Genomic DNA, 24,726 nt, shown 5'->3' on the forward strand with positions numbered 1-24,726 from the left:
TTGTGATTCATTCCCTGATCAGTCTTTATATGCTTTGTCTATTTCTCAGCCATGGTTTGCTCATTTAGTGAACTATCTTGCTTCAGGTCTAATCCCTTCTCATTTGACTACTTTTTAGATTTAAAAGCTAAAGAGTGAAGCTTTATACTACATCTGGGATCCACCGCACTTATAGAGGCTCGTGCCATATTAGAAGCTTGCTATAATACCTTGTGTGGGGGACATTTTAGTGCTAGGAAAATGTCTAGGAAAGTGTTGGATGCTGGTTTTTATTGGCCCACTCTATTTAGAGATTCTTTCACCTTTTGTAAGGCATGTGATGGATTACTAAAATGTCCTACCTTTAATCCCTTAGAGCACGCATTCGTAAGTCTTATGGTTCAAGCAGATCATAACACAAGCTCATAGATTTAAAATTTTAACATAATTACTTGGGTTACTAATTACTGTTTAACTTCCAGATTACAGGCCTAAATTCAAAAATTCATAACAAATTCCATAAGAATCGTATTGAGGTATTCTAAAATTCTACAGAAAGCTATTTTGATGCTCTTTAAGGAAAAAATATCCAATTGGACTTATCCTTGCCCAATTCGTACAGTTTAATCAATAAATATTACTGTTCATTTCAAAAAATCTGGAACTTCCAAATTCTGTGCCTCAATTTTAGAAATTTTTATCTCCTTGTGTACACATCCAATTGAGGTGATCTACCTCTTGTTTTAAAGATTGGGATATTTACTATGAGCCTGCCAAATCTCATAACTTAACTCATTCATTTGATGGGTTAAGTTGGAGCTACAAACTCATTGCTCTAAGACCTACGTTTTATCCTTTAACATTTCTTTACTTTAATTCTTTTTATTTCTTTAACATACATAACATGGGCTTACTCTTTCTCATTCATGCTCATACACTTTCATTCATGCCATAAATATTATAATTAATTACATGGCATCATAGGCATCCATAATATAAATTACATAATAGGAGAATTACACATTGAATAATAATATCATTCATTAACATGAACAATTCTCCACTTTCTTCTCCTTGCTTCTCATCCCATTATTGCCCATTGATGATTGACCTAAATGGTTGGTTAGAGAGGGGTGAGATTTGGGAGAATCTTAGTAGCAAACAATACCATATTAATCATGCTAGATGGATGCTAATGCACTACACGCAACTTGTTTATTCTCTTGTTAATTAGTGACATATTAGCATGCTTAAAAGCTAACTTCTTGATGCATGGCCATGGAGACATAATCTACTCATCATGGATAGCAATTACAGTAGTTAAAACATGTCACATTAAAATTCAAATAACATGTACACAAGAACACACAAGCATACAACATCAAGCAATGACAATAGGTAAGTTCACTACCTTGTACCTCAAGCTTTCCTCCTACTTTTCCTTTGACTCCCTTGACTTTCCAACCATGTGAGAACTCGGTTAACATCACCAAACATCCTCTTGGATGTTCTAAAGTCCTAAACATAATCACATTGATCACACAATCTATTAGGACCACTAGATTACATAATATTCAAGACTAGCTCTCTTGAACCTCAACCCTTTCTCTTGCTTTTAGGGTTTTCTTTCTAGCTTTTCTAAGATAGATCTCATCATTTTCCATCCTTATGATCCATTTCTTATCAATTAAGACCACTTTAGATGGTCTTAGATTCAAAAAGATCAAATATGAAAATTTTAATTCACGGGTACTGTTCACACAAAAATTCCAGAATTTTTGCTCAACTTTGAAAATTCATAATTAATTCTAGAAAAATCAAAACTAAGTGGTTCTAAGTCTCACTAAAATCTTCTTAAGTTCCCTTTAAAGAAAAAATATTTTGAGGAACCAATTCTATTCTAAACAGTAACCAAAATTGTACAGAATTTGACACTCTTCTAAAGGTTAAACACTGTCTCCAGATTTCAAATCCTAATTTTGAAAAATCACCATAAATCATACACATATCCAAATGAAGTGTTATACCCATAGATTTAAAGCTTACAGAGTGTACTTTAATCATACCAAATTTCAAAATAAGATACAAAGAGTAACTTATTCGAAATAGGTATCAAATCAGATGCTAAAACCATCACATGTGTTGATCTTGAAGCTTGAATCTTATTCCTTCTTCTTGGCCTTCACCCCTACGTTTTTCTCTCTAAATTTTGGCAGATTTTTTCCTCTACAAATGGCTGCCAAAATTCTCTTCCAAGGTGGGGTATTTATAGCCAAAACTTTGGCTTGAATGGACCAAAATGCCCTTGGTGGCTAATAGAAAGGGTAAGGGCAATTTTGGAATTCTAAGTTGACTTTTACATCATCATTGCATCATCTTCTTGCATCATCCTTACCTCATTCTTCTATAAGGTGCTAGGTGCCATAAATGTGGTGGAAGAGAAGGGAGATTAGATCATAACCATTGGATCAAACTTAATCCTTAAGTTTCTTCCGAGTTTACTTGGCCTACGTTTCTTCGACTTTCTTTATAGCTTTTCGGAGCTCACAAAATTTTTCTATATGCTCCATAAATTCCCTTTAATTCTAGAGAGTATCTATGAATTTTCTTAGGCCATAACACTTCCTTTAAGCCTTGCATAAAAATTCATTTACTAAAATATCCTTTTATCGGCATAATCGGCTTTTTAATTTATTAAAGCCACTCCACTGGCCTTTTGGTTGCAGGACTAATTTTATAAATTAGTACAACCTTTCAACCATTTAATCTCATTTTTGTATACATTTTTGAGGTCTCTTGCTATTTTAAATAATTGCCTCGAACCATGTACTTTTTACCGACTATAACCTTATAAATTCCATTTAAGCTGTCTCATGGTACTTTCATCTTTTCTCTTCACAGAAGAGCCTTAGAATATTATTTCCTATTTTTTGGAATTTTTTTGGAATTCTCTATATACTTTTCCATTTTTACCCCTGTTGATAATAACTTTTTGAATTTACGGTTTAGTCCCTGCTTGGACTTAGCTTCATATAATCCTCTCTTTGAGATTTCTAACTTAACCTTTGGGCCTGTATCTAGCCTCTTTTCTCTCTCTGGGCCTTCGAGACTTTACTGGAGCCTCTAACTTGATTATACTTGAGCCCCTGAAAACTTTTACTTTGCAGTTTAGTCCCTAAAACTGCTTTGACTTCTTTTCTCATCTTTGGGACTTCTGCTCAAAAGGGCTCTAGTAGCCTATCCAATTTAGGCTATTTCTGGTACTTTTAGGCCCAAAGTTTGGATGTTACAATTACTGAGTTGGGTTGTTTTGATAGTTGCAATATTTTTTTTTTGAAAACTTTGACAGTTTTCCTAATCTTCTATCACTTGCTTTTGAGTTTTACATTGAATTGTTGAAAATCTAGTGATGGATTGTTGAGTTGGGTTATTTTGATAATTATTTTGGTGAGTGGTAATGGTGTAGGAGCATAGATTTGAGGTTGAATAGGATTTAGAGGGTCAAAGGGCTCTCTATGAATCCAGGTCGCGACCTCGTGGTCTTCATGTCGTGCCCTAGGGGTTAGGATGAGAAGGAGGGCTCTCGGTGAGATGAAGTCACGATGTCACTGTCCCTGGGTTGCGATGTGGGGAAGAACTATTTTAAGGCTCTCTGTAAACTGAGGTTGCGAATTAGAGCCTGTCTAAGCCCTAAAATCCCCTCTATTTATTAAAGTCGCAACCTAGATACCCTCAAGTCATGATCTGATGAGAAAAATCAGAACTTTCTTCTGCGAATTTACCTCTTTGGCCTTATGTTTTCTTAGCCTATGTACCAGTTTACCCTTTGAACCTACCTTGGACTTTATCTAGATACCTGCAAGGACTTAAAACCCTAGTACCCTTTTTGTAATTTCATAAACCCAAACCTTCTCTCCAGAAGTCACGACCCTACTTCTCTAAATATTGTGACCTGCTTTTATCCTTCACCCTTCAAGCCACACACTCCAAATTTCCCCAAAAATCTGGTCACTGTTTCATCTTTGAAGATTCCATTCCAGTTCTAACCTTAGTAGACTTGCGACTTACAATTCGAAATCTCTTCTTTCTCATTCCATGCATGCCTATTCTTTATCCACTCTTCTCCTCAAGGTATTTTCTATAGTCTCTTTTTGATTCCTTTAGTTTTGGTTCTTGTTTTCTGTGTTTGGTAGGTTTTAGATAGGATTTCTTTTGTTTAGGTTTAGGTTTTAAGTGAGTGGAGTGTGGAATTACTGCTTGGGCTGTGCTTAGACTATTTTTGAAACTGTTTTTGAAATGAGATTGTTGAAAGAAATTGGTTTTGAATGTACTGGATTTTGAATTCTAGTCTGCCTATGTTTTTATGTAATTTTGAAATTCAAGTCGTGACCTCTGTAATACCTTATGTTTATATCAAATAACTTTCCTTGTGGAAGTATTTGGAAACACTTTTGAAGACTATAAGTGATGAAAAATCAAGTTTGAGAATTTTCATTTCCAAGTTACTATTCATTGTCACCCTAAAATGTGACAAACTTTGAAAATTTATAACCAATTGTAGAAAAATCGAAATTGAGTGATTCTAAGTTCTATGGAAACCTCTTTAAATTTTGAGAAAAATAGTTTTTGGATTGATTTCCTAGAAATTTGAGCCCAATTTTCTTTGAAAAAGTTACTGTTCATTTGGTCATTTTCAAATTTTTACTTTATTTTTGCCTAACTTTAGAAAGGCATAACTTTCTATTCGGTTATCGGAATCAGACAAACTACCCCTCATTTTAAAGAGAAAAATTGTAACATCCCGAATTTTGTAACCCTAATAGCCCTGAAAGTACGGGTCAAAAATGAAGTAGCCCGTAATGGAGAATTGATGTGAGAAGAATGTTAAGGATAATGAGAAAGTCCCAAAAATATCTGGCTGGTGTAAATTGGACACTGGTAGATAGGGGAAAATTATCTGATAAGATTGGATAATGGAAATTTCAATATTTCCAGAATGGCTGAAAAAAGGAAACTAAATAGCAAACAATGATACTTGAGGTCTAAAAGAATTATGAGAATTTTTCTGGAATTTTCCGGGACAGTCAAAAATACCGAATATTTGGACTGAAATAATTAGGGGTATTTTGGTAAAAATACCCAGAGACCTCAATAATTCTTGGGAAAATTATGGAAAATCCCTTGAGGATTATAGTAATTTCAAAAATTGGTTCCAGCCCAAATTGATGAGCAGAAGTACAATAATGGATTTTACGGTAGAATTCTTATCGGTAGAAAGCCCGATTTCTCAGGAATGGGATTTCTGAGCAACTGAGAGTTCAGAAAATTCTCAGGTAAATCATGGATCACCCTTGTAATAAGGAGAGAATTACGGGGATCTGATATATGATTTTTGAGACAGTGGATTTTATCGGGTTACCGATAAATTAAACGGACAATCATTCAGGAATAAGTGAATTGTCCGGAAGCCTGGGGTACGACAATATTTAATAAAACCCCAAAAGTGATTTTTATGAAGAAAATGGATTTATGAAATAATTAGGGAAAAATTAGGTAAAAATAAAATGTTGACCAAGGGAGTTGACTTTTATTTTGTAACCTAATTATAAGTTAATCCCTAATTAATTTAATAAGGTTTGTGCCACAAGTGTTTTGGAGAATTTAAGTGGTCAAAAATAGATTATATTGACTTTAAGAAAAAAGTCAAAGAGGATTAAGAAAATTGGTCAAGGTAATTAAAGGAATTAACCTTGATTAATTAAGGCCAAACTATGTCATTATGTGATAAAATCATGTGACATAAATTATGCCTAATAATTATTACGAAAATTGGCATAAATATATGATTACTTAATGCCCAAGAAAAGATGATGAATTATGGTCCAATTATGGTTAAGGAAATAGTTATGATTTGGTTAGATTATAACCAAATAATTAAGTTAGATTTGGTTAGTTTGTAACCAAGGAAATTAAGCCTTTGTGTCTCTTTGTGTGTCAAGCAATTAAGTCAACAAAAGAGGCAAGAAAGAGAGGTGCTGTTGGAAATTGTGCCCTAGGGGCCAATCATTATGTTTTGAACATTGTTAATTTATGAGTTTATTAATTACGTTATCATATTATTTGCATGTTTACTGTGATAACTATCCTTGGATAACTCATGGTTTATCCTAAATGTCCCTGGTCGGTCATCTATGTGGGAGCAAAGATGAAATAAGACCAGTATGACTTTAAAGATATATGGAGATATAAATTAAAGTCATAGGCACATGTAAGAGTATAAGGTGTTGGACCGACCCGCTATGAGAGAGCTGCATGGGTTAAGTCATAAGCTTCTCTCATATACAAACCATGTCACTGTGCCCTTTGACCTGAGATCATCATGGATTCATACATGAGAAACGCTTAGCTTTGACCTAGTCAAAAGTCACTTTTGACCAAGTGATCATAAAGACTATGTTCAGGCTTAGTGGTTTTTCATGCGTAGGAATGTGAATGGTCAAGATGGAATTTGTCCCTCACATTCGTAGAGAGACATTACTGGGGCCCCTCGATGAGTGAGTCTGAGAAATGTATGGCCATACTATAATGGAAAGGTAGTTCCATTTCTATACTCAGACTACTCAGGGATCGAGAAAGTAACGGTCATGAATAGGAGGATGACATTCTCCATGCCTCATCCATGACCAAAATGTCATGAGACAAAAGGGACGTGATATGGTTGTATGAAAGGTTGCATCGTTCAATGATCCTCATATGATTTGGGTAGTCGTGATGTCTTGCTAGAGACCGCTTACGACTTGTGGGTCATCATAGTTAATGGCCCACTGCCAACTTCATATGGGCCTACAGGGTCGCACACAAAATAGCCCGACACGAGTTATGATGTCCAGATTCATTGAATCTAAGATATGTCCAGATTCAATGAATAATATAGGGTGGACGTGTGTGTATATATATATATATATATAAATTCGTGTATATATATATATATATAAATATAAAAGATATTAATTGTTAGATTTAATTTATAAGGATAAATTAATATATACAAATTAATTCCATCATCTCTTTATTAAATAAATAGGAGAATTAAATCTGTGAGACGGATTTAATTTAAACCATATTTATTTAATTGTTCTCTTATCTGATTAGGCAATATTTTGATATTGTATTAATTTCGGAATTAATTTAGAGTTAATTTCGAAATTAAATATTATTAATTAAACCTATATAGCATCCTATATATTGGTATGAGGAGCTAGGGTTTAACTAAGAGAGAACCAACGCCTAAGAGACGGCAAAGAGAGGAGAGAGGACGGATTCCTAAAACCCTAGACGGACAGAGGCGCTGGCACGCCGTTCGAGGTTGAGGGCTACTCGTGTGGATACCGGTAGAGGAAGCCGACCGGAGTTGTCGACTTCGAACGACACAGGAGGCGAGCAGAAGCATCCTGAACGGCCGAATCATCAAGTCACCAGGGAATCGAACGCCTAAAGGTAATGCTTCTTACTACCTGACTTAAACGCGAACGGTAGATCCGGAAAGGGATTGAAAGTATTAAAATTTTTCCGCTGCGCGTCGTCTTTCAATTCCCTACAGGTGCATGGCGTCATTTTTAGTGGCTTGAAGAGCAAGATTGTCTTGAGAAAATATCAAGAGAAAGGAAAGGAAGGGAAGTATGAAATGTGTTTTCATTTGCCACCATGTAATAAAATCAACATGTGACCATATTAAGAGGCTATTGTAGCACTAAGATAAGAATGAGTTGTGGCTAAATTAGAACCATGAAAGATGACTTGTCTTGAGTGGAAACAAAGCTTGAAACGTGGCTTGATGTGAGCCAAGTTCAAGATCAAGACGAAATGAAAGGCTAGGATGTAATCTTGCACCAAGGACCTTTATGCAAATAACCAATAGTTCAACCCTAATTTTTGTCTATAAATAGACACCAAGGAGGAGCATTCACGGCACAAGAGAAAAGAGAAGAGAAACTATGGAAAAATTTTTCCAAGAGGGAGAAAGAAGAGAGAACCAAGAGGAAAAGCTAGGACAAAGTTCAAGTAAGTGTTCTCTTCTTCCCTAGTTCATTTGTTCTTAGTTTCTCTTCATCTTTGGGTGAATTTTGGATGGATAAAACCTAGGGGAGGTGCTGTCCAAAATTCCTAAAAATGATGAAAGTTAGTTCAAAAGGTTAAGGTTAAGATTAAAGCTTGTTTAAGGGCTTGAATCAAGAGAATTCAAAGAGCTTTTCATGAAAAAAATCCTTCCCTTTCACTTTGAGCTATGTCACGGCCCAAGTAGGGTTTACAAAGGAAAATGTTTTGATTTTAATTGATGCTTCCAATGAGTTTAGAGAATGGTGTTGTGTATAAATACACCAAGAAAGCAAAGTTGGAAGCTTGAATTTTTAAAAGGATTTTGGAACCCTAAGTTCCTACATGTCACGGCCTAGAGAAATTTTAAGGAGGGAATGGAATTTCATAAAACCAATTCCATATTTGGATTCTACATGAAAAATCATGTAGGATTAGCCCTTAAAAGTTTCAAGAATTAAGTTAAGAAAGTTAGGCCAAAATTCAAGATAAAAGGGTTTTGAGCTAGAGTTAAATTATGGGGTTTATGTAATGATCTAAGTGGCATTGTTGGTTGTTAAATAGGCTTTATACAACCTCAAAGAAGGGCCACGGTTTGGAAGAGGAAAAAGAGCCAAGTAAAGGTAGTTTTACATCCTATTTATAAGTGTTACATACATGTTCATTTTATGCTATGTATGCTTTATTTTATGCCATGATGCCTCCATGATTTTTATGTTATGATGTTGATACATGGAGATGATATGCTATGTCATGATATGATAATGTTATGTGTTTAAATTCCATGGCAAGTCACATGTTTATGTGTATGTTTGCACATAGCTAAATGACATGTTAAGTTGTAACCATAATTGTGATGTATTACTACTAAGATTCCCAAGAATCTTACCCCCCATATTTAACAAAACCCTAGGGCCTTCACTAGCCAAGAGCAAGGGCAAAGAGGTGGCCAAGAAGAAAAGGTAAAGTATCTTGAAGAAGTTGGAAATTCAAGAAGACATAGAAAAACCCTATTTGCAAAGTTATGTAATTAAAGTATGTTTTAGGGTTTATGTCTTCATGCATGGTAGAAAAGCATGCTAGATGTTATTATGAAGTTATTTGCATGCTTATATGATGGTATGATAGCTCTAGGTCCAAAGAGAGACTTTATCCTTCCAAGGGGGATAAAAGTCAACTCTTTAAGGCTTAAACTTTGACCAAAGTCAAAGTCCACATACGAGTGAGTTAGGACCTAGGATTCGGTGAGCAGATAGCTTGTATTTTTATCTGCAATATGAGATTTGAATCACTGAAATCCGATAACCACACAAAACGTTATGCCCTTCCAAAGTTGGGCTAAAGTAAAGTGGAAAATGGAAAATTGACCAAATGAACAGTAACTTTTCAAAACGAAACTGGTATTGACTTTCAAGGAAATAAATTCCCAAAGTATTTTTCCTCAAAAGGATATGGAATAAGCTTTCCGTAGAATTTGGAAGCACTCAGTTTCGAGTTCTGTAGCTCAAGATATGAATTTTTAAAGTTTGGTCACTTTTAAGCAAAAGTGAATAGTAACCCGAGAAAGGGTTAAAATTTTCTATGTTTTCCAAACTTTGTGACCATCCAAAATGCTTCCAAAGACTTCCGCTGAGCCTATTACGTATGTTAAAAGTAAGGTGTTACAAAAATCAGAACTCTTTTTTTGCCAGATTTAATAGCCTAACTCACTCATTTACTTAAATGGTCATTGGTCAAATTTTGATCCTTTTTAGTTGACTTTGTACCTAATTTAGAAGGGTAACTAAACTTAATTGACCACTTAAGATCATAACATACTCTTATTAGCTATACTAGCTATCTCTAACATGCTTGGACTATTCTAATCATACTTGTATACTTCTAACCTTAATCATGCTATTGGAAACTTAAAACATGCTTAACATTACATTCTTCCAAAATAGAAAGGTTCAAAGCCATACAAAGTCACTATGGCTTACTACCTCTTCAAGTAAGAGCCAACTCCTTTCCTTTGCCCTTGGTTGTTGAAGGCCCTAGGGTTTGTTTAAATATTGGGGTAAGATTCTTGGGGAATCTTATTAGCAATTGCATACACTATCAAGGTCACACAATACATTGTAAATCAAGCTACATGCATGCGTATTTTAACTTTATGTTCATGTTACGGCAAGGACATATCATCATAACATTCTTAGCACTCAACATAGCATAAGCCAAGGCATAAATTGCATAGAGGCAACATCATATAACATAACATTCTCATCCACCTCATAGCATAATAATTTAGCAAAACACATAGCCATAATCATACAAAGTAAGGTGACACTCTAATATAATGAATTGCAAAAGCTACCTTGATTGCTTTCCTCCCTCTTAAACTTTTTCCTCTTGACTAGATCTTTGCCCTTTTGTTGTGTATAGGCTATTAGGCAACCAATGACACAACATTAAGTATTATTACAACTTCATAACTTAACATAATCCCTTAAATCCATTTTTCTTGATTTTTAGGGTTTATTTTTCTAGCTTTGATTCTTGAACTTTCTTGGGCCTTTCCTATATAATTTTTCATGTAGAATCTATTTATCATATTAGTTTTATGAAAATCCAATCCCTTCCCATTGAACTTGACTTGGCCGAAATTATATATAATTATAGGGAAAAGGATTTTCAACCAAACTAACATGTAATCACTTAATCCTTAACCTTTAACCATGCTTAATCTTAACCATACATAACCTAAACCCTTCTTATCCATTTTGAGAAAATTTGGGCAGCACTTCCCCTTAGAAAAATGACTTTCCATCATCATTAAAATAGCCTAAAACCAACATATCACCATTATGACTTGAAATAGAAGAGTTGTAGAAGCTTACCTTGATTCCAAATGACTTCCTCTCACTAGAACTCTTCTCTTTCTCTCTCTAAATGAAATTTTGCAAGAGGTTCCCCACTCAGTTGGTCTTGTACAAAATGAACATGTGAGAGGGGGTATTTATAGGCTTTAAATTTCATTAATTCCACATATGCCCTTCTTGCATAAGACTTAATCTTGGCCCTCCAATTTTTACCTCTTTCCAAATGTATAAATCTTAGGCTATGTGGCTTAGCATGTTGACACTTGGATGATGAGTCATTAGGGCTTATGTCATCTCTTCTTATCTATTGAGATTAATTAGGCTTTAATCAAGGTTAACTCTCTTAATTCCTTGATTAACTTGGCTAATTACCCTTCTAGAAGCTTTTGACTTTTCAAAGAGAGATGGTTAAATCCTAGCCATCCAATGAACCATGTTTGCCACGTGTCAAGATCTTATGGAAGATGGCTTAACCTTAATTATCTTACTTATCCCTAATTAGATCTAACTTGATTTATTATTTTCTTTTCCTTTTTATTTTTATTTTCTCTTTCCCTTTCTTGGCCAATTTGGGCATGACATGTGGTCTTGTCAATCTGTAGGAAATTTTACCACCCCGATTGTCTTGATAATCCACTGAGTCTTAATATAGTACTAGTTTATTTTATCTGATAGCTGAAAAATTCTAGTATCTCAAAATTCTTATATCAGCTCACTATTAATTATATCTCAGTAAAGGAAACTTTCCTGATTAATTTCATAATTTTTCTCCCTCTACAACTCCTTAAATTGTCATTTCCATAAAAACAGATAATCTACTGATATTAATTTAGCTCTAAATTCAATTAAAGCTAACCTCCTCATCATTTAGGGTTCGAAACAATTTTATAAATTTCCATAATTCCTAAGTAGATATTTTTAATAATTAATATTGGCTAATTTTCCTTAATTTAGCTAGAATATTAATAATTAAAATGATTTTTTAATAAATTATTTTCAACCTGTATTTACTTTCTAGACCTCAAATACCGTTCTACGGCATTAATTCTATTTTCTATGATTTATTGGAAAATTTTAGGATTTTCAGACACTAATTAGGATAATGCCCTTTATAGACCAATCATTTTGAGAATGACAATTTAGTCCTTTTCCAATTCTCACTTCAATTGTTGTACTATTTATCTATCTTTTATCTCACCTAGCCTTGGTCAACCCTAATTCCTTCATTAATCATGCTAAAGATATTAGGGTGTGACATATTTCCCCATTTCTAGGTTAGAAATTTTGGGATATTACAACCTAGCTGTTTCAGGTCACGACCTGAATGCACAAAGAAGGTTTTGAATTGCTAAACCCATCCTTTTTGTCTGCCTACTGCAATTTCTTAATAATTTCTGACTTTAACCTGAAATGGCTTTGAAAGAACTTACTTTTGAGCAATGACTTGGTTAGAAAACTTAAACTTTTACAAGATTTTCCAATGGTTTTTAAGATGCAAGTTCTTTCAATTCAAGCATTAAGGTTTTTCTAAGATGAGTCCGGGGGCCAGTTAAGTACAGGGTTTCTAGTCTTAGTGTTAGGCTTTGTTTTCTATAGTTCTAGGTTGTTTCTTTTTGGTTTTGTGTTTATGTGGTTGTTTGTTGTGTGTTGTTTGGCCTTATGCTCAGATGGAACAAAGAACCCAGATACTTCCAGAAGGGATTACTCCCATGATAAGCTCTAGCTCACAACGACAGAAGTAGTGAGCATGTTTGCAAATAGGGGGTAATACAAGAAACGCATTTTTCGAAAATCAATGAGTACAACTTTTATAGGCTTGCTATAGAGCTAGGTTTTGGGGATCTTATGAAAAAGAGGAATAAGGTCAAATTGACACTGGTGAGGGAGTTTTATACTTGTTGTGCTTTAGAGAGGCGCATGTGGATTAACTTTAGAAGGAAGGTGCGTTATTTTAATCAGGCTATGGTTGAGTCTTTCTACAAGCTACCTAATGTTCCCCATAGCAAGTTCCAGAGTTTTAAGACTAGACTAGACGAAGTCCCTTGGGGTGAAGTCTTTCAAACTGTAAGAGTTAAGGGAGCTCACTGGATCGTTAAGAAGAATAGGAGGAACTGCTTTGAGCGTAAGAACATGAAGAATGAGGCCAGGATTTGGCTGAACTTCATGTCTTACAATGTGATGCTAGTAGCTCATATCTCTGATGTCTCTGAAGAGGGCGTTCTTCTACTGTATCTTCTAATGACCAAGCAGCTGGTTGATATTCCTATCATAGCCCTTAACTAGATTTCACATTGTGTTAATAATGTCCGGACCCTTTTGGTATTCCCATATTTAATCACTGATCTATGCACTGCAAAGGGGATATCAACACTCAAAACTGACCTGACCCTAGAGCGCACCACTACTAGATGCTATATTGTCTCGAAGACTAACATAAGTAGAAAAAGAGAAAAGAGAGTAGTAGAGGAGGAGCCTAAAGGGGAGGCAGTTGAGGGTGGCTCTAGTTTTACCCTCACCCCCTTGAGTGAGCAAATTGCCACTCTTAGCCAACAAGTGACTAATTTGAGCAAGGAACTCCAAGAGTAAAGGGCTGTTGCCATGGCTAATAAGTGCAGAAGGCAGAGATTCATGGATCTTTTGATGCTGGAAATAGCTAAAGCTCAAAATGTCACTTTTCCTCTAGGCTATGAGCAAGCCTTTTAGTAGAGTTCCAATCTTACCACAAGCTACCTTAATGAGGGTCGAGGACAATCCTCTGGTGCCACAGCTGCTGCTGCTAAAATGGGAGGAGGGAATGTCGAAGCAGAAGAGGAAAGAAGAGAGGAGGAAGATTAAGTTTTTGCTACTGAGAGTCTTTTGTTTTTCTGTTGTTTATGTTTCCCCTTGTTGTAAACTTTGTACTTAAAGCTTTACTTTTGATGTATTAAGACTTTATTTCAGTTAATGGGTTGTGTTTCTTTTAATCTGTGGTTCCTGCTTTTCTTGTCCCTTTTCCCTTTTGATAGTGAGGACACTACCAAGTTCAAGTGTAGGGAAGGGGTCTTTATTGCTTGCTTATTTGTTGCTCTAGTGTTTGCTTCGTTTTTGAAAATTTTTTCAAAATCCAATCTTTCATAATCGTTCTTTAGTTTTGAATTGATTTTGGATGGTGAATTGCTACGAATTGGATCATGTTGATGCTTGCTGAAAAGGTTAATTGTTAAAATTTTCTAGGCTTTGAAAATTTTTTTCCGTTTTAGTAGCATTTTGTGAAGCCAAGTCGTGACCTCACTACTTCAGGTCATGACTTGAGATGTGGTTTTGATAGGGGAGGCTCTTTGTGTCTTCAGGTCATGACCTCACTGATTCCAGGGCGTGAGCTCATCCCTCAACCAGACTCGATGCTTTCTGTAACTTTAGGTCACGACTTCACTATTTCAGGTCATGTTTGTCACACCCTGCAAAAATTGATCCTAATAATGGAGATTAAAAATTAAGTCAAGGGCCAATGTGGAAGATAGACTAGCTGAGAAAACCAGGTATGATATAAAACCCAGATAAGGTCCAGACTGGCGTTTTTGAAATTATTGGTCCAAGACAAGCAAAATAGAAAATTTTGGGAAAAATTCTAAAAAATGGTAAAAAGGTAAGCTAGAGGTTTTGGACCCTCAATAGAAGCCCTAAAGGTGAAAATGGTATGAAGATAGATTATTTCAGAATTTCTTGAAAACAGAGATTTTTCAGGAAAAACAATGAAAAATAGGAAGAAAATAATTATATTAAATGGTTAGAGGCCTCAATAATTAATTTATGAAATATGGAATAATTATCTAAATATTTGATTGAATTTATGAAATTGATTTCATGCCTTGGAAGCACAGGAATTAATTTTAGGAAATTTATCTTCCTGCAGTTTTACCGCTAAAGGCCTAATAGGGCAAAATTCAAAATAAATAGTTAGAGGTGGAGAAAAATCTTGAAAATTTCTAGATCATATCCTTATATTAGAAACGGATTTTTTATAGAGAGAAATGTAATTTTAGAGGCCCAAAAAAATTATGAAAAGTTATGGTCAATAGTAACTGATAAACTGCAATATTGCTTGGAATTGATAGTTGTGAGTGGGGCCCACTTTTTCTTCCTTTTGGGCCAGACTTGGGCTTTATTTTGAGCTAAGGAAAGGCCAAAATTTCACACAAATAAGTATCCCAACAATTAATTAGATTTAAGCCTAATTTCAGTAAAAATATCAATAGGAATGTTCTGAAGACTAGACACTTGTCATGATCTAAAAATTGGCGCATTGAATGGCAGCCACATGGCCATTTTGCTGGCCAAATTTTGGCCATTGATAAAAGGGAGAGATAAGTTTTTTCTCTCTATAAATACCCCCTCATATTACTAATATTTCCACCAAAATAGAAAGACATAGGGGAGGTGCTGCCAAACTGAATTCTTGACCTTGAAAGATAGCTTCTAACCATGCAAATTAAGGAGAAAATATCTAGCTTTGATCAAGTGATTGAGGTAAGTTTGAGCTTTGTTTTGGTCGAATTTAAAGCTTATTTTGGTTGGAATTTCAAGTTGTCTATCACATCCCAAATTCTGGGCCCAAAAATACTAGAATTAGTTTGAAATGGAAAGACTACGAGACCCTTTTTTGGCAAAAGTGCCAGAGATTTCCTGAAGAATAGAGGGATTACCAGGGAATAAAAATCACAAAGGAAAAGTTTTTGAGACTGAGAAAGGAAGAAGTTAGACTCAGATGAAGTCACAAGGCCCAAGAATGAGAAATAAAGATGAATGTAGGCCAAAAGTTATGTTGGAGGCCTCAATGAGGTGAATTATAAGGTTAAGCCAAACTATGGGCAAAATCATAATTTTGCAAAGTTTCGAGCTGGTAAGGGTAAAAATAGAAATTATGCCCGAAATCTTAAAAAAAATCCTAGAAAATGGGAAATGGTAAGTTAAGCCTGAATACTTCAGAAAAATTTCAAAAAAAAAAGGAATAAGGTTCAAAGGCCCGTATAAGGCTAAAAATGATGAAAGTGCCCCTAGAAGGAATTTGTGGAATTCCTAGGGTTTTGACTGATTTTGAATATTATCAAAAATAAAGTATTTAAAGTACAAAAAGGCCTTAGATAATTGGAAGAAAATGGGAGAAAATACTTGAGGAACTATCACAAATTTTAAAAATAATTCCGTCCCTAGAAAGCGAAAAGGTTGGTTTTAATAGAATTTAAAACCTATTTATACACTATTCAGGAAAAGTCAAAGTCAAATGTCTAAAGGTTGACTTTTGATTTAAGAAAAATTAGAAAAATTCCTCATGATGAATAAATAGTATTTGTACCCAGAGACAAATTATCAGAGTTGTAGACTGGTAGAAAGAATTCGATTAAGTTTACTCCGAAATAAATATTATTAATTATTTTATTTTAATAGAAGAACAAGGGAAGAGCATCATTTCCTCTTTAGGCATGTTATATAATGCCATGTGAATTTATTTGAGGTGAGAAAATGGTGCCAACACATATCCCAATGGTCCTAGATAGGTTAGGACCTGAAAAAGTACCCGATATAGTGTAGAATGGCAAGATAGGTGGAGGAATGCCTAAGGGATATATTTTGCACAAATTTTATATTAACTTCCTCCTTATTTTAATGCCAAAATGATGAAGCAATATGAAAGAGACAAGTGCATGGTTAGATGGAAGAGACACATGTACGGTTAGATGCAAGACACGTATATGGTTGGATGCAAGACACATATACGATTGGATTAAAAACATGTGGCTTGATGATATAAGTATGATGTAAACATGATGAGGTAGGGATGATGTCATGAGGACACTTATGACTATAAGACAAAGAGGGAAAAATGGATAGCCAAGATTTAATCTTGCAATTTTAAGATCAATGGCTAGGATTTGTTCTTAAACTCTATAAATACCTCGTCCCCTCCCCCTCATTTTGTCCAAGCTTAAGGGAACCATGGGAAAAATCTTGCAAACTGAATTCTAGAGAGAGGAAGAAGAAGGAGAGAGAAAGACCAAGTGACCCAATGCAACATCAAGCTTTAAAACAAGGTATGTTTATGGTTTTTGATGTAGTTTTTACTACCCTTGTTGTTACCGAGCTTGGTTATGGATTTTAATGACTTTAGGGAGCTTGAAATCCTTGGGGCACATGCTGCACAAAATTCTTAAGAATAGGGGAAGATGAAAGTGATGTTAGAATAATGTTTAAAGGCTTAAAAGGAACAATAATCAAGTGGTTTTATGTTGAAATTGATTGAATTTCATGACTATGTAACCTGAGTAATATGTCGGTCAAGGCTAGTTCATGGGAAGGAGTTTGATTTTGATTATTTTGAGTTTGGAAATGGACTCTACATGCAAAATTCTGTAGGAATAGCATGTGGAATTAATTTTAGAAAGGTTAAAAATCAAGGTCAAAAGTTAGAAGTCAATATAGTTCAAAGAAAACAAAGTATTGATGTTGTTGATTACCGTGGCTCTAATAAATAATGGAAATGATGTGTTGGTGCATTTAGGGCCATGAGACATCAAGGAAAATGAATGGCAAAGGTTGAGTAAGCAACATTAATGGTTGGAATCAAAAGGGAGCAGGAAGAAAGCTTATGGATACAAGGTAGTGAACTTACCTTTCTTGTATACTTGATATGCATGTTTGTGTATTGATGTGCATTACATGATTGGATGATGTTATGAGATGGTGATGTTAGCATGACATTTTATTTCAATGATGTTTTCCATGATCATGCATGTTATTATGAAATATTGAGCACGAGAATATGTTATGAGTAAGCATGAGTTATGTCACACCCTGATAATTTTATTCTAATTGATGAATGATTTGTGACTGACTACGGTCAAGTAGTATAGTAGACTGGTAGAGGATCCAAGCTATGAGGAAAAATCAGGATAGGGACATAACGGTCATTTTTGAAAAGATTGGTCAAGAAAGGGCAGTATTGGAAATAATGTCCAAAATTCCTGAAAATTCCTAGAAAATCATGAAAAATAGAAAGGAGGGTACAGAATAATGTTTGAGGCTTAGAAGATGAATATAAGATTAAAAATAATTTATCAGGGAATTATTTGTAATTATTGGAATTTTTGGTTAATTAAGGAAAATTAGCCAATTTCCATTATTTAAAATATATAGAGGCCTCAAAAATTCAAGGAAAAATAGGGATAAATTATGTGACATATTATCCTAATTTATAAAATTACTTCCAACCTTCGGATGTACAAAGGTTAGCTTAAAGAATATATATTACCGAATTATTATCGGTAGAATAGTGATTTTTGACAGAATAAAATTTAGAAAATTATAGAGGGAGGTAAAACTTGAGAAAAATCATGGATTACCCTTGGAATGAGGGGAATTTAATGAGGTGTTGAAATCAAAATTTTGTGACAGTAAATTGGACAGGATTGTTGGAAAATCGGACAGGAAATACACAAATAATCAGTGGATTGCACTGATTATTGGATGAGTCATTTTTTTTTCAATATTAAGAGTAATATTTCAGCCAAAAATGAAGGGGGAGGACAAAGTTGGAATTTTCCAAATTATTCAAGGGCATAAAGGGAAATAAGAGACAAAACAATAAAATAATATTTTATTTCCACATGAAAATCACATGGTGATTAGGTGTCCATCCATGTGTCAACTTCTTATGGTGTGTGCCCTAAGATTTATCCATGTGTAAAGTAGAAAAAAATGGATGACCGAGATCGTATCTTTTTCCCGAAGGGCATTTTTGGAATTTTGAAATATCAAAGCCTATAAATACCCCCTTCCATGAAGAATTCGGCCAAAGTGGTTTGCATGAGAGGGGATGTTGTGTTCTTGAGTTCTAGGAGAGAGAAAGGAAGAAAGAAGAGAGAGAAAGGGAGAAAGCAAAGTTAGACACCTCTAATCACCGATTAAGAGCTAATTAAGGTATGTTTACCTCCCTAAGTGTTAATTATTTTTAGTTAATTATTTATTTGAGGAAGATTAGGATTAGTTACCTTGATTAATTATGGTTTAGTGATAGCTAAGATTAATCATGTTATTTGATTAAAGATTAGTAAGTAATTAAGGTTAGCTACCTTGATTAATTAGTAATTAGTGATTAGTTATGCTAATTGAAGGATGATTAATTATGATTAATCATGTTGATTAAGGAATGATTAAAGGTTAATCATGTTGATTAGAGAATGATTAATGGTTAATCATGTTGATTAGAGAATGATTAATGGTTAATCCATAAGGGATTAGTGACTTAATCTTAGAAGATTATGTTGTACTAATGACTATGTGACTTGAGGACCTTAATTAAATATTGAATTAAGGATTAAGGGTTAGTGATTAACCAAGAAAGCATGATTAATCATGGATTAAGGAAGAATTCCAAGACCTTAATTGAGGATTAAGGTTTGGTCAAACCAAAGTCAAAGGTTTAGGAATGGTATACAGAAATTATAAATTGAAAGGCACAAGGGTAGCATTGTATAGAGAAAGAATTGTATACTGAATATGGAATTTACCATACCCTTACTGTATGGTCAATAGGCAATTTTCTGGAAACCTAGGAGGATCTCAAGCAAGGAAACAAGGAGGAAACATTAAGCGTGGAATTGAGGTAGCGTGAACTTGCAATTATTTTGTTGATCTGCATTTGGTGTTTCTGCTATGTGTGTTTATGTGCCATGAGAATGTTTATGCCCAGATGATGTGAACTCCTTGCAATGTATGCCTTGGCTCTTGCATGATTGAGTTCTGACCAGAATGATTATATGCTCCATGATATGATGACATGGATACAGAATGGTTATGGCATGGCATAAAGACTAGAAATGTTATTTTACTGCATGTAGCATGACATCTTATGCATGTTGACTTGATGGTTGTATGTTCAATGCTACTGGGATTTCTATGGAATCTCATTCCTCCTATAACATGATATCCTAGGTGCCACTATTGCCAAGGAGAAGGGAAAGGAAATAATCATGGCTTGAGGAAGTTATGAATTATGTATTGTATTATACGGTTTTGAACCTTTCTCTTTCAAGCCATGTAAGCATACTCTGATCATGAACACATGATATGATAACCTTTTTGAATGTATATTAATGGTAGAGTAGCTTTATATGTGATTATGGTATGATTATAGTGAAAAACGAAATGCTGTTAGAATTAGTGAAAAGGGGGATAAAAATGGTCTAGATTTGACCAAACTTTGACCAACGAAGACCCTGGTCAAATGGTTGACTTTTTCCCTGAAATTTGGTATGCAAATAGATCATATTTTTCCCTTTAAAATGAGTGGTAAAGTGTCACAATTGGAGCTCTGTGTAAGAAGTTATGCCTTTCCGAAGTTAGGCAAAAATCCTAGAAAATAGAAAAATGACCAAATGAACAGTACTTTTCGAAATTAAAAACGGATGCGTTTCTGATTAAAGTGGAACCTGAGGTCATTTTTCCTTGATAGATGATGTTAAGAGCTTCGAGTCAGATTTGGAACGACCTTGTTTTGATTTTTCTAGAATTAGTTATGATTTTCCAAAGTTATACCAAGTTTAAGGTTACAGTGAATAGTAATTCGGGAAAAGAAATTTTCAAATTCAGGTTTTTTCAACCCGGTAACCTTAAATTGCGCTTCCGAATATCTTCTTAACTTGGCACAATATAAGGTCGTAAACGTAAGGTGTTACAAGTTAGATCTGGTAAGCATGTCATATCCTTGCATCTAGCTTGCATGTATTGATGGTAATGTTTACTATTGAGATTCTCTAGAATCTCACCCTCCCTTAACCAACCATAATAGGTGATAATGATCAAGCAAATGGTGCATGAAGGGAAAGCAAGGAAAGTGTCACACCTAACTATCAAATCCACTCAGGGTTTAATTAAAACCATTTTAGACAACCTTGGATGGTCTTGGGCTCAAAAATCCATGAAAAACGCTGATTTTCGGATTTTTACAATTCATCGGGTAAAAATCCAGTTTTCTGGTCCAACTTCAAAAATTCATAACTTAACCTAGAAAAATCAAAATGAAGTAGTTCAAAATTCTATAAAAAGCTCTTTGAATTCTCTTTCAATAAAAAATAATCTTATGAACAAATTCCATTTGCAAAAGTGTTAGGTTTTTTTGAAATTCACCTCTATCCATTTGGCGAAAATCCTTTTTCCAGATTCTAAACCTTAACTTTGAAAAATCATTAAAAATCATGTAGTTGGCCATTTTTAATGTGCTACCTATTGATTTGAAGTTCAGGACGTGAAATTTAAGTATACCAAGTTTGGTTCAGAAATTCATTCAGTAACTTAATAAAACATGGCTCTAAACTAGAATCTTGCTTTGGGATTACAGCTCCAACCATACATGCTTATACATAACCAAATATAAATATTTCCTCATGGCTCATCACCATATTAATCCTTAGATTTGCAGCCTCCCTTTTGATGATTCAGTCCTTAAAATGTTAAGTTACATATGGGGGATGAGATTTCAATGAAATCCTAGTAGCAAGATCAATCAACCAAAATATTAATATGCATCAATTAGAAGCATTCCAACCTTTTGCTATTAATAGGGAACTACTTTACCTCATACATGTAGCACTCTAACATGCAATAGCCAAGGCACATAAAGTAAGGAGTATAGCTACGCAGTCATCATTATCATCATCATTTAGTTCAACCACATAATAGCACATGAAATTGCATAGCAATCAATGCAACACTCAACATTAAGGTCAATTAAATCTTACTACCTTGATCCAATGCTCTTTGATTTTCTTGTTCTTCTTTCTTGCTTCCACAAATGCCAAACCCTAATATGGAAATCCACAAAAAGGGCAGGCAAGAATCATCAACCATTCCACATAAAAAAATTAACAACATAACTTAAGGACAACCTTTGCCCCTTAAAGCATCCACCTTTGTTCTTTAATTTTTAGAGTTTGTTTCCTTAACCCTAAAAATTTCCTCTTGACTTATTCCTACATAATTTTTCATTTAGATTCTAAATATCTGCTTGGATTTAACAAAATAAAATTCCTTCTTTCAGTTTTGAACGGACCGAACCATTAGGGTTCAAAATCCAAAAATTGCACTGATTCTATGGCTTCTAACACTTGTTCTTTAGGTTTACCCTACACTATTTTCCATTTTGAACATAATGGAAGCCTCAAAACTTTAAAAAACAAATCCTAAGGTTCAGATCTTACTTTGGCCGAATTGGTCCACTTGTAACATAACAAAGAAACCACTTCAAAAATAACCTACAACCACTTGTAACCACTAGGATCTATCATGCTTTGAAGTGTTCTAGGAAGATTGAACAATAAAACTTCCCCCCTTACTTATTATACATTTTGGCCAGTACCAAAGAAGGAAGAAAACTAGAAATTTCAACCATACAACTCAAGCAAACAAAGCAAGGAACCATTTGGAACCATAAACTACCTTGATTCTCACTTGTGTGCTTAAAGTTGATGCCTTTCTCCTTGGCTTCCCTTTGAAGTTCTTCCTTTTCCTCTCTAGCTCTCTCTTGGCCGAAACATGTTCAGGAAATGGGGGAGGAGGAGCTCATTAATGTGCACAAAATATCCCACCGACCAACATTAATGATTTGCCAAGTGTTATATGCCTACTTAATCTTAATCCTCTCTCTTAATTAACTTAATGCCAAATGAAATTAATTTCAAAAGGCAAGATCCTCTCTATTAGTGGCTTGACACTTGGAAAGCTTTAATTACCATCCGTTAGAGGCTTGACAAGTGGCAACTTGTGGGCTAAGTAAAGTGCAAGATTCTAGTCTTCACTTTATCGGTGCACTTTTACTCCGAGTTTAATTTCTTTTCTATAATTACAGTGCTCAGACATCTGTAATTATTTTCTATCAGATCCATAAATTATTCTCCTCATTTTTATCTTTCCAAATTGACCTCTTTGTCTCAAATTTAATTTTACAATAATTAAATAAAAAGGAAAACTAATTTCCATCTCTTTAGTGATTTTTCGCTTTTCAAAGGAACTGGAAAAAATCTTGGATACTTGAGGGTCTTCTTTTAATTTCATAATCTCTTATAATTCCTTGAGATATCATAGGAATTTTATTAGGTTTTTATCCTTCTTAAGAATATTTATTTGGAATTTTCCAAATAAAAGACCTTAAACTAGCTTAAATTGCCCTTAAATTCCTTTGTAATTTCTCTAAGGGCAATTTGGTCATAAAACTAATTTTATAATCCCATATAATTCTCAACGAACATTGTTCTTATTTTTTCTTAATTTTTTGAGACTTGAAAATATTTTTTCATAATTATTCTTGACCAATTTTCCTTAATTAGTCAAACTTTTCATAATTGGCTTGGTAAACCATAATACTTATTTTCCACCAAAATTCTTCTATTTCTCCTTGTCATTTTTTACCCTTAATTATTTAGGAATATCCGTATTCCTAAATGCCATATTACTGGATGTGTCAGAAAGAGGAAAACAATTAAAGAAAGTTATCGTATTACATTGCATAGATTGTATACTAATGTATGTTATAAATGTGACATTGATGTTATGTGGCGTTAAATATGATGATGGCATGTATAATTGTCTATGATGCTGTATGGGAATATTTTATGGATTGATAGAATGGTATTACGCAAGGAAAGAATTAATTATGAATTATTAAAGCAAGTTAGGGAGATAAAGCATCCCTAAAGGAGCCACGAATTAGTGATAAAGTGGAAGTGAGGCAAACGATTGATTCTACCCGTGTAACTTGGTATGGTTAAAGTATCCTAAGCTTTAAAACTAGTGGTAGATCACTTAAAATGGATGTGTGTGCTAAGAGTTATGTTTGATCAAAGTTAGGGCACAGAAACTAGAACGTACAGTTTTGACTAAATAAACAGTAAACTTTATTGAATAAACTGTACAAATTGGCAAGGGTTAAGTCCAGTTTTATATTTTCTTCTTGTACAGAATTGAAAGAGCTTCAAATAGAATTTTGAGCCACCTTAATACAGTTTTTGTATAATTGGTTATGAATTTATAAAGTTGGACCAAAAATCTAAAATTTAACTGATGAACAGTAACCTGAGAACCAATTGTAAATTTTTAATCTACGGGCTTGTTTCATGAATCGCTTGAACCGCAACACTTCCAAATGCATACTCTGAGGGGTTAAAAGAAGGATGTTTCATTGTCTTCCAAGGGTAATATGCTGTCTAATTTCAGTTGACATGAACAATGATTAGGGAAGGATAGAAACCATAATTTAAGGCTTGGAACTATATGTTTAATTGATGTTTGGATTGAATTTTCGAAGAAATCAAAGTTAGAGTTATATAGTACCCTATTTGGCCATGACTTGTTCTTGGGGTAGGAGTTTGTTTTGATGTGTTTTGATGATTCCAATGAGTTCAAGAGGTGTTTTTGTGTAGGGAAACACCCAGGGAAAGTGTTTGAAATCATTGGAATCAAAAATGAAATTTTTGGAACATATACTACCCTATTCGGCCAAGCTTAAATGAAAGGGAATGAATGTGATTTTGAAAAATATGACTTGATATTTAGATTTTATATGAAAAATTGTGTAGGAATGGATTAAGAGGTTTATGGAAACAAAGAGGGAGTAATTATGTCAAAAATAAAGAAAAAAAGGGGTTTAATTAAGTTGAATGCCAAGCATTAGTGTTTATGCTTCAATTATTGATAAATTGGAATGTGTTTGTGTATGGATTGATAGGTTTTTGAGGAGAAGAACCAAGGAGAATAATAATTCCTTAAG

General features: G+C 34.2%; 1 long non-coding RNA gene across 1 annotated transcript; it reads left to right on the forward strand.

Annotated features, from left to right (window-relative positions):
• The first annotated feature begins 7,960 nt into the window (after positions 1-7,960).
• Positions 7,961-9,185, forward strand: LOC114754581 (uncharacterized). The gene is made up of 2 exons (XR_003741216.1): positions 7,961-8,040; positions 8,638-9,185. It is a non-coding gene; the product is annotated as an uncharacterized LOC114754581 (long non-coding RNA).
• The last annotated feature ends 15,541 nt before the right edge of the window (positions 9,186-24,726 follow it).

Source organism: Neltuma alba, unplaced genomic scaffold (assembly GCF_004799145.2).
Source record: "Neltuma alba isolate B1F8T4 unplaced genomic scaffold, ASM479914v2 tig00010163_pilon, whole genome shotgun sequence".
In the NCBI taxonomy this organism is placed as follows: domain Eukaryota; kingdom Viridiplantae; phylum Streptophyta; class Magnoliopsida; order Fabales; family Fabaceae; genus Neltuma; species Neltuma alba.